Below are 12,820 nucleotides of genomic sequence, written 5' to 3' on the forward strand. Positions count from 1 at the left end.
CGCTTGTGAGTCAAGTCTAAAACTCTTTGCATAAGCTTAGATTCCAAAGATTTTCTCCTATTTTTTCTAAACAATCTTGTAGTTTTACATTTCACATTTAAGTTCACAATCTTTTGAGATAATTTTTGTATAAGGTATGAGAGGTCAAGTTCCTTTTTTCTTTTTCACCTATAAATATCCAGTTGCTCCAGCACCATGTGTTGAAAAGTCTATATTTCCTGCATTGAACTGTTCTTACATCTTGGTCAAAAATCCACTGGATATATCTGTGTGGGTCTATTTCTAGATTCTTTAATCTATTCCATTAATATATGTGTCTAATGTGTCTCTCTCTTTGCCAACACTACACAATCTTGATTACTATAGCTTCAGATTAAGCCTTGAAATTGAGTAGACTGATTATTCCCACATTACTCTTCTTATTCAAAATTCTTTTAGATTTTCTTTTTAAAAATTTCTAATGATCACTTTTATTTAGAAGCCCTGCCTCTCTTTGTTTTGATTAAAAGTCACATAGCCTTACATCAGTATATTTTTTTTAAAAATTCTACCCAAAAGATAGTTGTATTTTGAAAATAACAAAGATATAGTTAGCTTGAAGAGACCCGGGGTAGCCAATACTAACAACTTCCATGATTATTTCTCTGCAAGTGCTCTGCTGCTGCTTTCGGAGTCCCTCTGCTTCCTCTTGCAGAGGCCATCGTTTCCTCAATCTCAGCGTTTAATTTGTGTATTTCCCATTCCATTGCTTCTCAGCCCTGCCATCAGTCCTTCAAGGTAGCTGCTGAGGCTGACTCCTTTCACAGCGATGACGGCTTCTCAAGTCAAAACAGTTTTTTTCTGAGTCCTGAGGATGTGGCTTTTATATAAGTCCTTCATCTGCTGAACCTTTATTTGTAAATGAAATGTTAGTAAATTTAAGTTCCATTGTTTTCTCTACACGATCAACTACAGAATGTTCTTGCACATATGTTTTGGTTCTTGCTGCACCAGTAAGAGACTTCACAACGGAAGCAGCCCCCATTCTGTGCTGAGAACGGTTCCAGAGGGATCTGCATGTCTGTCCAACACATCAACTCCAGCCACACCCAGGTTCCTAGGGTTTGGATATTTCTGCATTGCAACTGTTGTAACAATTTCCCACAGGTGGTCAAAGACCTGCTCCAACATCCATAGCTTCACCGTGCTGGCAGCTGTGGTGCTAGGGGACAATGAGGCAAAGAGGCTACGCCTGCCCCTGACCCACCCCAAGCATCCCAGCCAGCCACACAGTGCACACACACCATTGAGTCTGATGCGAGGGGTGTCCCAATGCACTGCCTCTTGCCCTATCCCAGCACGGGTTTTGCCCCTTAGCTTTTTGTTTGGACTTTCCATAAAAATTTGACAATAATCTTGTCTATAGCTACAAAAAGATCTTGCTGCGTTTAATAGGAATTACATTAAACCTTTATATCTATTTGGGAAGAACTGACATCCTGACTATGTTGAGTCTCCAATCCATAAACATGGACTATTACTCCATTTATTTAGATCTTGTTATCTTTGATCACATTACATAATTTACAGCATAAATGTCCTGTACTGGTTTTGTTAGATTTATACCTATTTCATGTTTTTGAGTGATTGCTAATATTAAATTTTTTATTTTGATGTCCAAGTGTCCAAAGCTAGTTTGTAGAAATATACATTTTTTTAATATGTTGATCTCTTGTTGAGCTCATTTATTGGTTCCACAAGATTTTTTTTTTTTTTTTGGGAGATTTTTCTGGATTTTTGATGTGGCCAATTACATCATCTGCAAATGGGGATAGTTTTATTTCTTCTTTCCCCAACTGTATGCCATTTACTTTCTTTTATTACCTTATTGCACTGGCTAGCACTTAAAGCACTGTGTTCAATAAAAGCGATAAAAGAAGACGCCCTTTCCGTCTTCCCAGCTTTACGGGGAAAGCTTCGGTCTTTCACGATTAAGTAAAATGTTAGCTGTGTGCCTTAAATCTGTGATTTTATTTTTTGTTTGTTCTATTTTTTCATACAGATGCTCTTTATCAAGTAAGGTGGTCTCTAATCCTGTTTTTCTGGGAGGTTTTATCCTGAATAAGCGTTGAATTTTGTTAAATGCTTTTTCTGAATCTATTGATATTACTATGCGATCTTTCTTCTTTAGCCTGTTAATATAGTGGATGTCACTGACTGATTTTTTTTTTCCATTTGAGATCTTCCTGGTTGTTGGTATGATTAGTGATTTTCAGTTGAATCTTGGACATTTTTATAACTATTAATCTTATTTTAACTCTATATTTTAGCTGGCTTTTTTGACATTACTACAGCAGAGGAGGAAAGACACCATCCCATTACTGCCAGGTGGAGCTAGAAGACTAGGTTCGCTCAGCCTCTCTTGACATCTTAGTTACACTTCTCATTATTGCTGGGCAGATGTTGGCATTCTGGCTCCCCAGGTGGTCTCCACTGACACTGAGATGGGGGTTGCCTTATTACCATTGGATGATGGTAAAAGCCTAGACTGTCTGCTAGTCCTTCTCTGATACCTGAGCAGAAATGAAGAGGAGCACTTCATGACTGCCTTTTTGGGGTATAAATCTAGGCTTCCTACATCTCCACTGACACCATGGGGGCTAGGTGGAGAGTGGACTTACTATTGACTCCCTACTTGGCCTTCTCTGACACAACCCTGGTGGGTGAGGTGCTTCTTTATAGCCTCATAGGGTGGAATTGTAGGCTCCCCACTCAGCCTTTATTGGCATGGGTGGGGGCCAAAGTTTTTGCTGTGCTGTTTGGCTGGAGCAGAGCAGTTGTTGTCTGTATTAGTCTTTTCAGGCTGCTACAACAAAATATAGACTGGTGGCTTAAACAAGAGACATTTATGTTTCACAGTTTTGGAAATTAGGGAGTCTGAGATCAAGGTGGTAACCAATTTGGTTCCTGGCAAGGGATCTCTTTCTGGCTTGCAGATGATCACCTTCTCACTGTGTCTTCACATGGCAGAGAGAAAGATCTCTCTCCACTCCCTTTCTTTTTTTTTTTTAGACAGGGTCTCACTCTGTCTCCCAGGCTGGAATGCAGTGAAGCATGATCTTGGCTCACTGCAACCTTTGCCTCCCGTGTTTAAGTGATTCTTATGCCTCAGCCTCCCAAGTATGGGATTATAGACATGCACTACCATGCCTAGCTAATTTTTATATTTTTTTATGGAGATGGGGGTCTCACCATGTTGACCAGGCTGGTCTTGAACTCCTGATCTCAAGTGATCTACCCACCTTGGCCCCCCAAAGTGCTGGGATTGTGTCACCGCACCCAACCCCGCCATGCTGCTTCTTGTAAAGCTGCTAATTCCATCATGAGGGCCTTACTCTCATGACTTCATCTATATTTGTCTATATAGACAAATATATCATAAACCCATTACCAGGCATCATCTACCTATTATCTGCCATTAAGAGACATTTAGGGCTGGGCACAGTAGCTCACACCTGTAATCCCAGCCCTTTAGGAGGCTGACGCAGGAGGATTGCTTGAGGCCAGGAGTTCACAACCAATCTTGGCAACATAGAGAGACTCCATCTCTACAAAAAATGTTAAAGTTAGCTGGGTGTGGTGGTACATGCCTGTGATCCCAGCTACTCAGGAAGCTGAAGTGGAAGTATCACTTCAGCCCAGGAGTCTCAGGCTGTAGTGAGCCATGATTACACCACAGCACTCCAGAAAAAAAAGAGAGAGAGACGTTCATTGGCCCGTACACTCTACTTGATATATTTACACATAGACACACAAACACACACACACACACACACACACACACACACACACACACACACACAAAGTATTTCTTTAAAAATGAAAATTACATTCTCTCAAGAATCACCAGGGGAAATAATCTAAAAAAATGGACGACTCTTCCTGATGAATTAGAACACCAAGTTCAGTGCATCATATACGTGTCTTCCAAGCCCTTTTTGCAGAAGAGTAAATGAACATTACACATTTGTAAAATTCAGTTTCGAATTCTAATTGGTCTTACTGAGGCCTGAACTAAGGAGTAGTACAGGCTACCCTTGTCTGCTTTAGGTCAGCGGTTCTCAGAGCATGGTCATGGGCCTTGATCATATGTCCACAAAATTAAAACTATTTTCACAATAATTCTAAGATGTCTTTTGCCTTCCCTCTGTGTTAAAATTTTCACTGATGTTACACAAACAATGATGGGAAACACTGCTGATGTTTGAGCACGCATCAGGGCAGTGGCACCAGATGGAAGTAGTGTGAAAGATCCAGTGATTTAAGAGAATGGAAAGACAAGCCACCTATTGTCTCTGCAGATTGGGAGAAAATATTTGTAAAACACACATCTGACAAAGAAAAAAATATATACCAGGGTGGGAAGATTGCTTGGGGCCAGAAGTTTGAGACCAGTCTGGGCAACATAGCAAGACTCATCTCTACAGAAAAATTTAAAAATTAGCTAGGCATGGTAGTGCACACCTATAGTCCTAGATACTCAGGAGGCTTGAGCCCAGGAGTTCACAGCTGCAGTGAGCTGTGATTGCACAACTGCACTTGAGCCTGAGCAACAGAGCCAGACTCTGCCTCAAAAGAGAAAATAAAAAAGGCACACATATCTGATAAAGGACTGGTAACCAATATATGCAAAGAACACTTAAAACCTTAAAACTCAGCAGTACCAAACAACCCAGTTTTTAAAATGGGAAAAAGAGTTGAAAAAATACCTTACCCAAGGAAATAAACAGATGGCAGGCCAGACGCGGTGGCTCACGCCTGTATTCCCAGCACTTTTAGAGGCCAAGGCAGGTGGATCACTTGAGGTCAGGAGTTTAAGACCAGCCTGGCCAACAGGGTGAAATCCCATCTCTACTAAAAATACAAAATTACCCGCGTGTGGTGGCGCACGCCTGTAGTCCCAGCACTTTGGGAGGCCAAGGCAGGTGGATCACTTGAGGTCAGGAGTTTGAGACCAGCCTGGCCAACACGGTGAAATCCCATCTCTACTAAAAATACAAAATTACCTGGGTGTGGTGGCGCACGCCTGTAGTCCCAGCTACTCGGGAGGCTGAGACAGGAAAATCACTTGAATCCGGGAGGTGAGTGTTGCAGTGAGCTGAGATTGCACCATTGCACTCCAGCCTGGGCAACAGAGCAAGACCTGTCTCAAAAAAAGAAAGAAGGAAGGAAAGAAGGAAGGAAGGAAGGAAGGAAGGAGAGAATGGAAGGGAAGGGGAGGGGAGTGGAGGGGAGGGGAGGGGAGGGGAAGGGAGGGGAGGGGAGGGAAGAAGAAAGAAAACATAGAGATGGCAAATAAACATGAAAAGATGCTCAGCATCATATGTCATTGGAGAATTGCAAATTAAAACAACGATGAAATGCTACTATACTCATATTAGAATGGCTAAAATCCAAAAAACTATTAATACATAATGCTGGCAAGGATGTGGAGCAATAGAAACTCTCATTCACTGCTAGTGGGGATGCAAAATAGTACAGCCACTTTTGAAGACAATTTGGCAGTTTACATTTCTTATAAAGCTAGATGTATTCTTACCACCTGACCCAGCAATCATACCCCTAGGGATTTACCAAAAGGAGTTGAAAACTTAGCCCACACAAAAATCTGCACATAAAGGTTTATAGTAACTTTATTCATATTTGCCAAAAACAAGCAGCAACCAAGATATTTTTCAAAAGGTGAATGAATAAACTGTAGTATATTCATACAGTGGAATAGTCAGTAATCAAAATTAATGAGCATTCAACCCACAAAAAGGAGCATTCAATACATATTGCTTAGTGAAAGAAGCCCATCTGAAAAGTCTATGTGTTGCAGGATTCCAATTACAGATGACCCTTCAACAACACAGGTGGGTAGGGGTGCAGTTGAAAATCTATGTATAACTTTTAAAGCCCCAATAACATAACTACTAATAGTCTGGTGTTGACCAGAAGCCTTACTAATAAACAGTCAATTTACATGTATTTTGTATGTTTTATGTATTATATACTGTATTCTTAAAATAGAGAAAAAATATATATTATTAAGAAAATCACAAGGAAAGACCAGGGGCAGTGACTCACACCTGAAATCCCATATTTTGGGAGGCCAAGGCAGGAAGATTGCTTGAAGTCAGGAGTTCAAAAACCACCTGGGCAATATGGTGAGACCTCATCTCTAAAAAAAGAAAAAAAAAATGTCCAGGTGTGCTGGCATGCACCTGTAGTCCTGGCTACATGGGAGGCTAAGGAAAGAGGATTGCTTGAGCTCAGAAGGTTGAGGCTGTAGTGAGACAAGATTGTACAACTGCAATCCAGCTTGGGCAACAGAGTGAGACCCATCTTTTAAAAAATAAGAAAAAAGAAAATCACAAGGAACAGAAAATATATTTACTATTTATTAAGTGGAAGTGGATCATCATAAGGTTTTTATCCTTGGCCTAGAGGGTGGTGCATACCTGTAGTCCCAGCTACTCAGGAGGCTGAGGCAGGAGGATTGCTTGAGCCCAGGGGTTTGAGGCTGCAGTGAGCTATGATCATGTCACTGCACTCCAGCTTGGGCAACATAGCAAGATCCCACCTCTGAAAAAAAGTAAATAAATAAAATAAATAAAGGTCTTTATTCTGGTCTTCACATTGTGAAGGCTGAGAAGGAAGAGGAAGAAGAGGGTTAGTCTTGCTGTCTTAAGGATTGCAGGGGCAGAAGAGGTAGAGGAAATGGGAGGGGAGAGAGGAGAGGCAAGCACATTCAGTGTAACTTTTACTGAAAAAAAAAAAAATCTTAGCTCGGCGCAGTGGCTCACACCTGTAATCCCAGCATTTTGGGAGGCCAAGACAGGTGGATCACCTGAGGTCAAGAGGTCAACAGTTCAAGACCAGCCTGGCCAACATGGTGAAACCCCATCTCTACTAAAAATACAAAAAAATAGCTGGGTACAGTGGTATGCACCTATAATCCCAGCTACTTAGGAGGCTGAAGCAGGAGAATTGCTTGAACCCAGGAGACGGAGGTTTTGTCAGCTGAGATTGCACCACTGCACTCCATCATGGGTGACAGAGCAAGACTTCGTCTCAAAAGAAAAGAAAAAGAAAAAGAAAATCTTATGAAAGAGGACCTGTGAAGTTAAAACCCATGCTGTTTAAGGGTCAACTGTATATGATATTCTAGAAACGGCAACCTCTAAAGATAGTCAGAAGACCAGTGGTTGCCAAGCGTTCAGGGGAAGAAGAGAAGGGCTGAATAGGTGGAGCACAGGGGATTTTTAGGGCAGTAAAATTATTCTCTAAGTTACTATAAAAGTGGACACATGTCATTATACATTTGTCCAAATGCATGGAACTGTATACCACAAATAATCCTAATTAAACTATGAACTGTAGTTTAATAATCATGCACAGTGCTATTGGTTCATCAATTGTTAACACATGTGCCACACTAATGCAAGATGTTAATACAGGAAAATGTGGTGAAAGGGGGCACATAAGAACTCTCCAAACTGTCTATTTTCTTTAAACCTAAAACTGCTCTAAAAAAAATAAAATCTATTAGTTAAAAAAAAAGATGTCCACTGAAAGGGTTTTAAATTACACATTGCAACTAATCTTTAAGAAACTACTACTTATTGCCTGGTGTGGTGGCTCACATCTGTAATCCCAGCACTTTGGGAAGCTGAGGCAGGTGGATCATCTGAGGTCAGGAGTTCGAGACCAGCCTGGTCAACATGGTTAAACCTCGCCTCTGCTTAAAAAAAAAAAAAAAAAAAATTAGCCAGGAGTGCTGGCACATGCCTGTAATCCCAGCTACTTGGGAGGCTGAGGCACAAGAACTGCTTGAACCTGGGAGAAGGGGGTTGCAGTGAGCCAAGATCATACCATTGCACTCCAGCCAAGGTGATAGAGGGAGACTCCGTCTAAAAAAAAAAAAAAACAGAAATGTTTATTTTGGCTGGGCATGGTGGCTCACACCAGTAATCCCAGCACTTTGGGAGGCTGAGGGTGGGGGTGGATCACTTGAGGTCAGGAGTTCAAGACCAGCTTGGCCAACATGGCAAAACCCCAACTCTACTAAAAATACAAAAATTAGCCAGGCGTGGTGGTGTGCCCTTGTAGTCCCAGCTACTTGGGAGGCTGAGGTGGGAGAATCACTTGAACCTGGGAGGCAGAGGTTGCAGTGGGCTGAGATCCCGCCACTGTATGCCAGCCTAGGTGATGGAGCGAGGCTATCTTTAAAAAAAACAAAACAAAACACAAACAAAAACACCCTACCATTTGTCAAGTTTTGGTCTGGGATCAAAGCAGAATATTCATAATTATTTGAAAAGGCTGTTAAAATCTTTTCTTTTACAACATATCTGTGTAGGGGCAGATTTTTTTCATAAACTTCATGCAAAGCAACATATTACAGCAGACTGAAGAAGCAGATATAAGACTCCAGGTGTCTTCTAAGTCAAACAAAATCCAAAACAATCACTCTCTTCTTATTAAACTTTTTTTTTTTGGCTACAGAAAATACAGTTATTTTTTATTAAAAATGATATTGATGTTAGAATGTAATGGTTTATTGGTTTCTTGTTTTCGAGGCAGGGTCTCACTCTGTTGCTCTGGCTGGAGTGCAGTGGTGTGACCACAGCTCAATGCAGGCTTCACACCTCAGGCTCAGGTGCTTCTCCCACCTCAGCCTCCTGAGTAGCTGGGACCATAGGGGCATACCAAGACATCCCGCTAATTTTTAAAAATTTTTTGTAGAGATGGGGTTTCGCCATGTTGCCCAGGCTACTCTCAAATTACTGGGCTCAAGTGATGCTCCCACCTCGGCCTCCTAAAGTGCTGGGATTACAGGTGTGAGCTGAGCCACCACTGTGCCTAGCCCTATTGTTATTTTTAAAGGAATAGATAAATAAGCATTTTTAAATGTCTCAGTTCTAATTTCATATGCAATAAATATTGATAAATATAATCCACACAAACAAAGGTTCTTTGGCGTCTTTGAATAAGTGTGTTCACGAGATGCAAAAGTCTGAGAACCACTGTCCTCAGCCTGTGATCTGGTTAAACTTTAATTTTTAGACTATTTTCTGGACCATTTAACAAGTGACACACTTATAGCAACTACCTCTAACAGTTACACAGAAGCTGCCAATATTCAGAAAGTGGCCATCAGTGGTCTGGTGTATATAAAAAAATATGCATGCTAAGCATATCTTTATTCAAGCATGAATTTGGAATTTGTTCAATTTTCATTCTCCCGTTATCTTCCTTTAAAATGAAACATTCCAAAGAATATAATAAAACATGAAGGTAAATAAAAAAACAGTGCAAGTCAAATTTATGGTGTGGGAACATAAGGCTTGCTATTACAGCTTTTAATGGTAGATAGTTTACAATAAACATTGGGCTTAGCCTGGTAGAAAATAGTCACAGACAGGAGGTAATTACTTGTCCATCTTCAAGCATCAGAAACTAGGGAGTCCCTCCAGTTGAACAACGCAGATCTGCCAACTGTCACTCATTTGGACTAATGCCTTTTTTGTTGTTTTAATTCAATTGGGGGGTGGCAGGGGAAGAACATAAGATAAACCTCCCTCTGAAAGCACTAAAATTCCATGGATGGATAAATCCACAACGCATCCTTTTACATGGTCTTTATTAGTCCTGAGTAAATCACATAGACTCCCATAAATAGAGTTACCAAGAGAGCGGAATGTATATGTGCTAGAAAAGGCTGGGTGCCAGCAAATCTGCATGTTACAGTGAGAGTTCTAGAAACAGCGAGAGAAAAGCAGCTAGATCCCCATGCAGATAACCGGGATATAAATGGGCCTTTCAATGAGCTTTGCATCATCACATATGAAGTAATAAATACACCCAAACAGAGATAAAAACAGGAAGAGCAAAATTATGCATAAATTCTGTCGTTAAGATATGTGGGCAGCAGGGCTCAAAATAGAAACCAAGCAGCTTTCCAGAGACTTGAAGGTTTCAGATAAAATATAATCGCTGTAATTCTCATTTAATCCTGTTCCCTCAAGCTTTTGTCAGAAACTGTTACCTACCTCTGGTTATTTGGGGACAGTGGAGCTTCTCACAGAAATATACCTGAAACTGATTCTCACAGGCACGCATTCTAATTTTAAGCCTTTTACATGTTAAAAAAAAAAAAAAAAAAAAAGGAACCGTGGCAAAAATGAAGGTTACATGTAGGGAGAATCACTAAAATGCAAATGACATGCATATTTTCCATTAATCTCTTACACGCTTCACAAATAACTTCATGTTTGCTTTATAAATACTTCCGATTAAAGGGTAAATTAGCATCAACTCTTAAATCATTACCTAAGCATTTACCTGTTATTATTAATACCTTAGATTAGTTCAAATCAAAGGCTCTCACTCCACTCTATGTACTTACCCAAGGGTGTTTTCCTAAAATGAAGAATGTGGGTAAGAGTAATTTCGCTTTTTATTTGTGATATCATTTCATTGGCTAAGAGGTTGCCCCCATCCTACAGTGTAGGCTTCTGTCTCATTTTGCAGTGAATGAAAACATTTTTCCTTACATAGTTTGTATAGCAGAACTAGTATCTATCCCATGATGTTGCTAGTAAGCCTGACTCGTATGTTTAAAAAGAACTTTCAAATAAATCATATGGACCTTTCAAGTTGTAATAATCTTTAATTTCAACTTCATTATGAAAATTGATGATCGGGCGTGGTGGTTCATGCCTATACTTTGGGAAGCCAAGGTAGGTGGATCACTGGAGCCCAGGAGTTCCATATCAGCCTGGGCAACCTGGTGAAACCCTGTCTTTAAAAAAAAAAAAAAAAGATACAAAAATTAGCAGAGTGTGGTGGTGCATGTGTGCAGTCTCAGCTTCTCAGGAGCGGGAATCGGAGGATCACCTGAGCTCCACTGGGGAGGTCAAGGCTGCAGAGAGCTATGATTGAGCCACTGCATTCCAGCCTGAATGACAAAGTCAGACCCCGTCTCAAAAACAAAACAAAACAAAACAAAAAAACAATTATGACACATCACAAGTGCCACACCCAAAAGAAATAATAAAGTGGAGAGTGAGAAAATGAATAACATTTAAAAGGGGAGCAGAGGGGGGACTTCTGTATGACTTTTCCTTCTGGTACCGATGTTCACTGTCATCAGTTTCACAAGGTCTAGGGCAAGGTAAGGACAGGTTGAGTATCCCTTATCTGAAATGCTTGGGATCAGAAGTGTTTCGAATTTCGGATTTTTTTCAGATTGGGGAATATTTGCATATATATAATGAGCCATCTTGAGGATGGAATTAAGTCTAAACATGAAATTCATTTATATTTCATATATACACCTAATTCACATACCCCGAAGGTAATTTCAGTCAATATTTTTAATAATTCTGTTCATGAAACAGTGTTTTGACTGAATCCATCACATGAGGTCGAATGTGGAACGTTCCCCTTGTGGTGTCATGTTGGCGCTCAAAAAGTTTCAGATTTTGAATTTTTGGATTAGGGATACTCAGCCTGCGTGATGGTATTAGGCCAACACTTTAGAAAGCAGTAAAACTCAGTATTGAAAATGATGAAGTCTTATCAGCCAGACATGATGCTGCATGCCTGTAATCCCAGCTAGTTGGGAGGCTGAAGCGGGAGGAGCTCTTGAGCCCAGGAGGTCAAGGCTACAATGAGCTGTATTTGTATCACTGCCCTTCAGCCTGGGCAGCAGAGTGAGAACATATCAAAAAACAAAAGAACTCTTAGACTCATCTAAAAGATGTACTTTGAAGGCTCACAGGCAGAATATAGCTCACTAGTGGGTTTTATTTGACTCTTACAGTGTTTTTCTAAATATCAAATTAGTTGCCAACATCCACAAAACAGGGTTTTTCACAAAAAACAAAACAAAACAAACCCGAATTTGTGACTTCTTTGAGCAATTGGAAAAACTGGACTTGCATCATTCCCCCATGGCTAGGAGGAGCTGCGGCCAGAGCCCCCACCCAACCCACCTTACTCACATGATAGATCTGAGTGTGAGATTCCCCATAACGATCACTCTGGCTTAGGCTGCGCATCGCTCAGACTGATCAGACTCAAGTGTTTGCTTCTTTGGGGCCCCTCCCTTTACCCTCCAATGAAACTCTATATTCAGTGTAGGGTTTCAGGTCACAATTGGGTCTAAAATGGGAGGCATTTACAGCCATGGTCCCAGACCAGAATCACTTCAATGTTTTCACTGATCTGAAGATTTTCTTGGTAAGTAAGGGTTCAGAGACCTTTCCTGAAGTTTGTGTCTAATCTAGGTTAAGCTGAGGAATGTATCTCAATTCAAAATGAGAGTAACTCTGGGGTTAAGCCAGAGAATGACCCACAACAAAGGTATTATGGAAATGTCCTCTGTGTGAGCTAGGTTGAGAAGAATATCTGGATTTGGGGCCTCACTCTGCCTCTAACAAGCTGTAGATGAGTCACTGACCTCAGTTAGACCCTGTCTCTTCACCGATAAAATGAAGGGAGTGTTCCTGCATTCAGAGCCCAGTCCAGGAGTTAGAGTCACCTCGGGGACTTCTAAAAGTGCTGATGCCTAGACCCCTCCCCAGGCCAACTGAATCTTGTTCCTTGCAATGAGGGTCCAGGACAAAAGTTAACAAGATCTCCAAGGTCCCTTCCCATCCTCCAATTCTGTGGTCTCAGTGGCTTGGGAGCAGATGCCAGAATAGCCATTAACTCTGTTAATTTCTCCTGCATGTCAGATTGCCAGCAAAGAACATTCATTTCATACACACACACACACACACACACTCAC

General features: G+C 40.9%; 1 pseudogene; it reads right to left on the minus strand.

Annotated features, from left to right (window-relative positions):
* Positions 1-620: 620 nt before the first annotated feature.
* Positions 621-12,089, minus strand: LOC116541680 (annotated as a pseudogene).
* Between the last annotated feature and the right edge of the window lie 731 nt (positions 12,090-12,820).

Source organism: Sapajus apella, unplaced genomic scaffold, assembly GCF_009761245.1.
Source record: "Sapajus apella isolate SASKATOON/1434 unplaced genomic scaffold, GSC_monkey_1.0 scaffold153, whole genome shotgun sequence".
NCBI classification, from domain to species: Eukaryota; Metazoa; Chordata; class Mammalia; order Primates; family Cebidae; genus Sapajus; species Sapajus apella.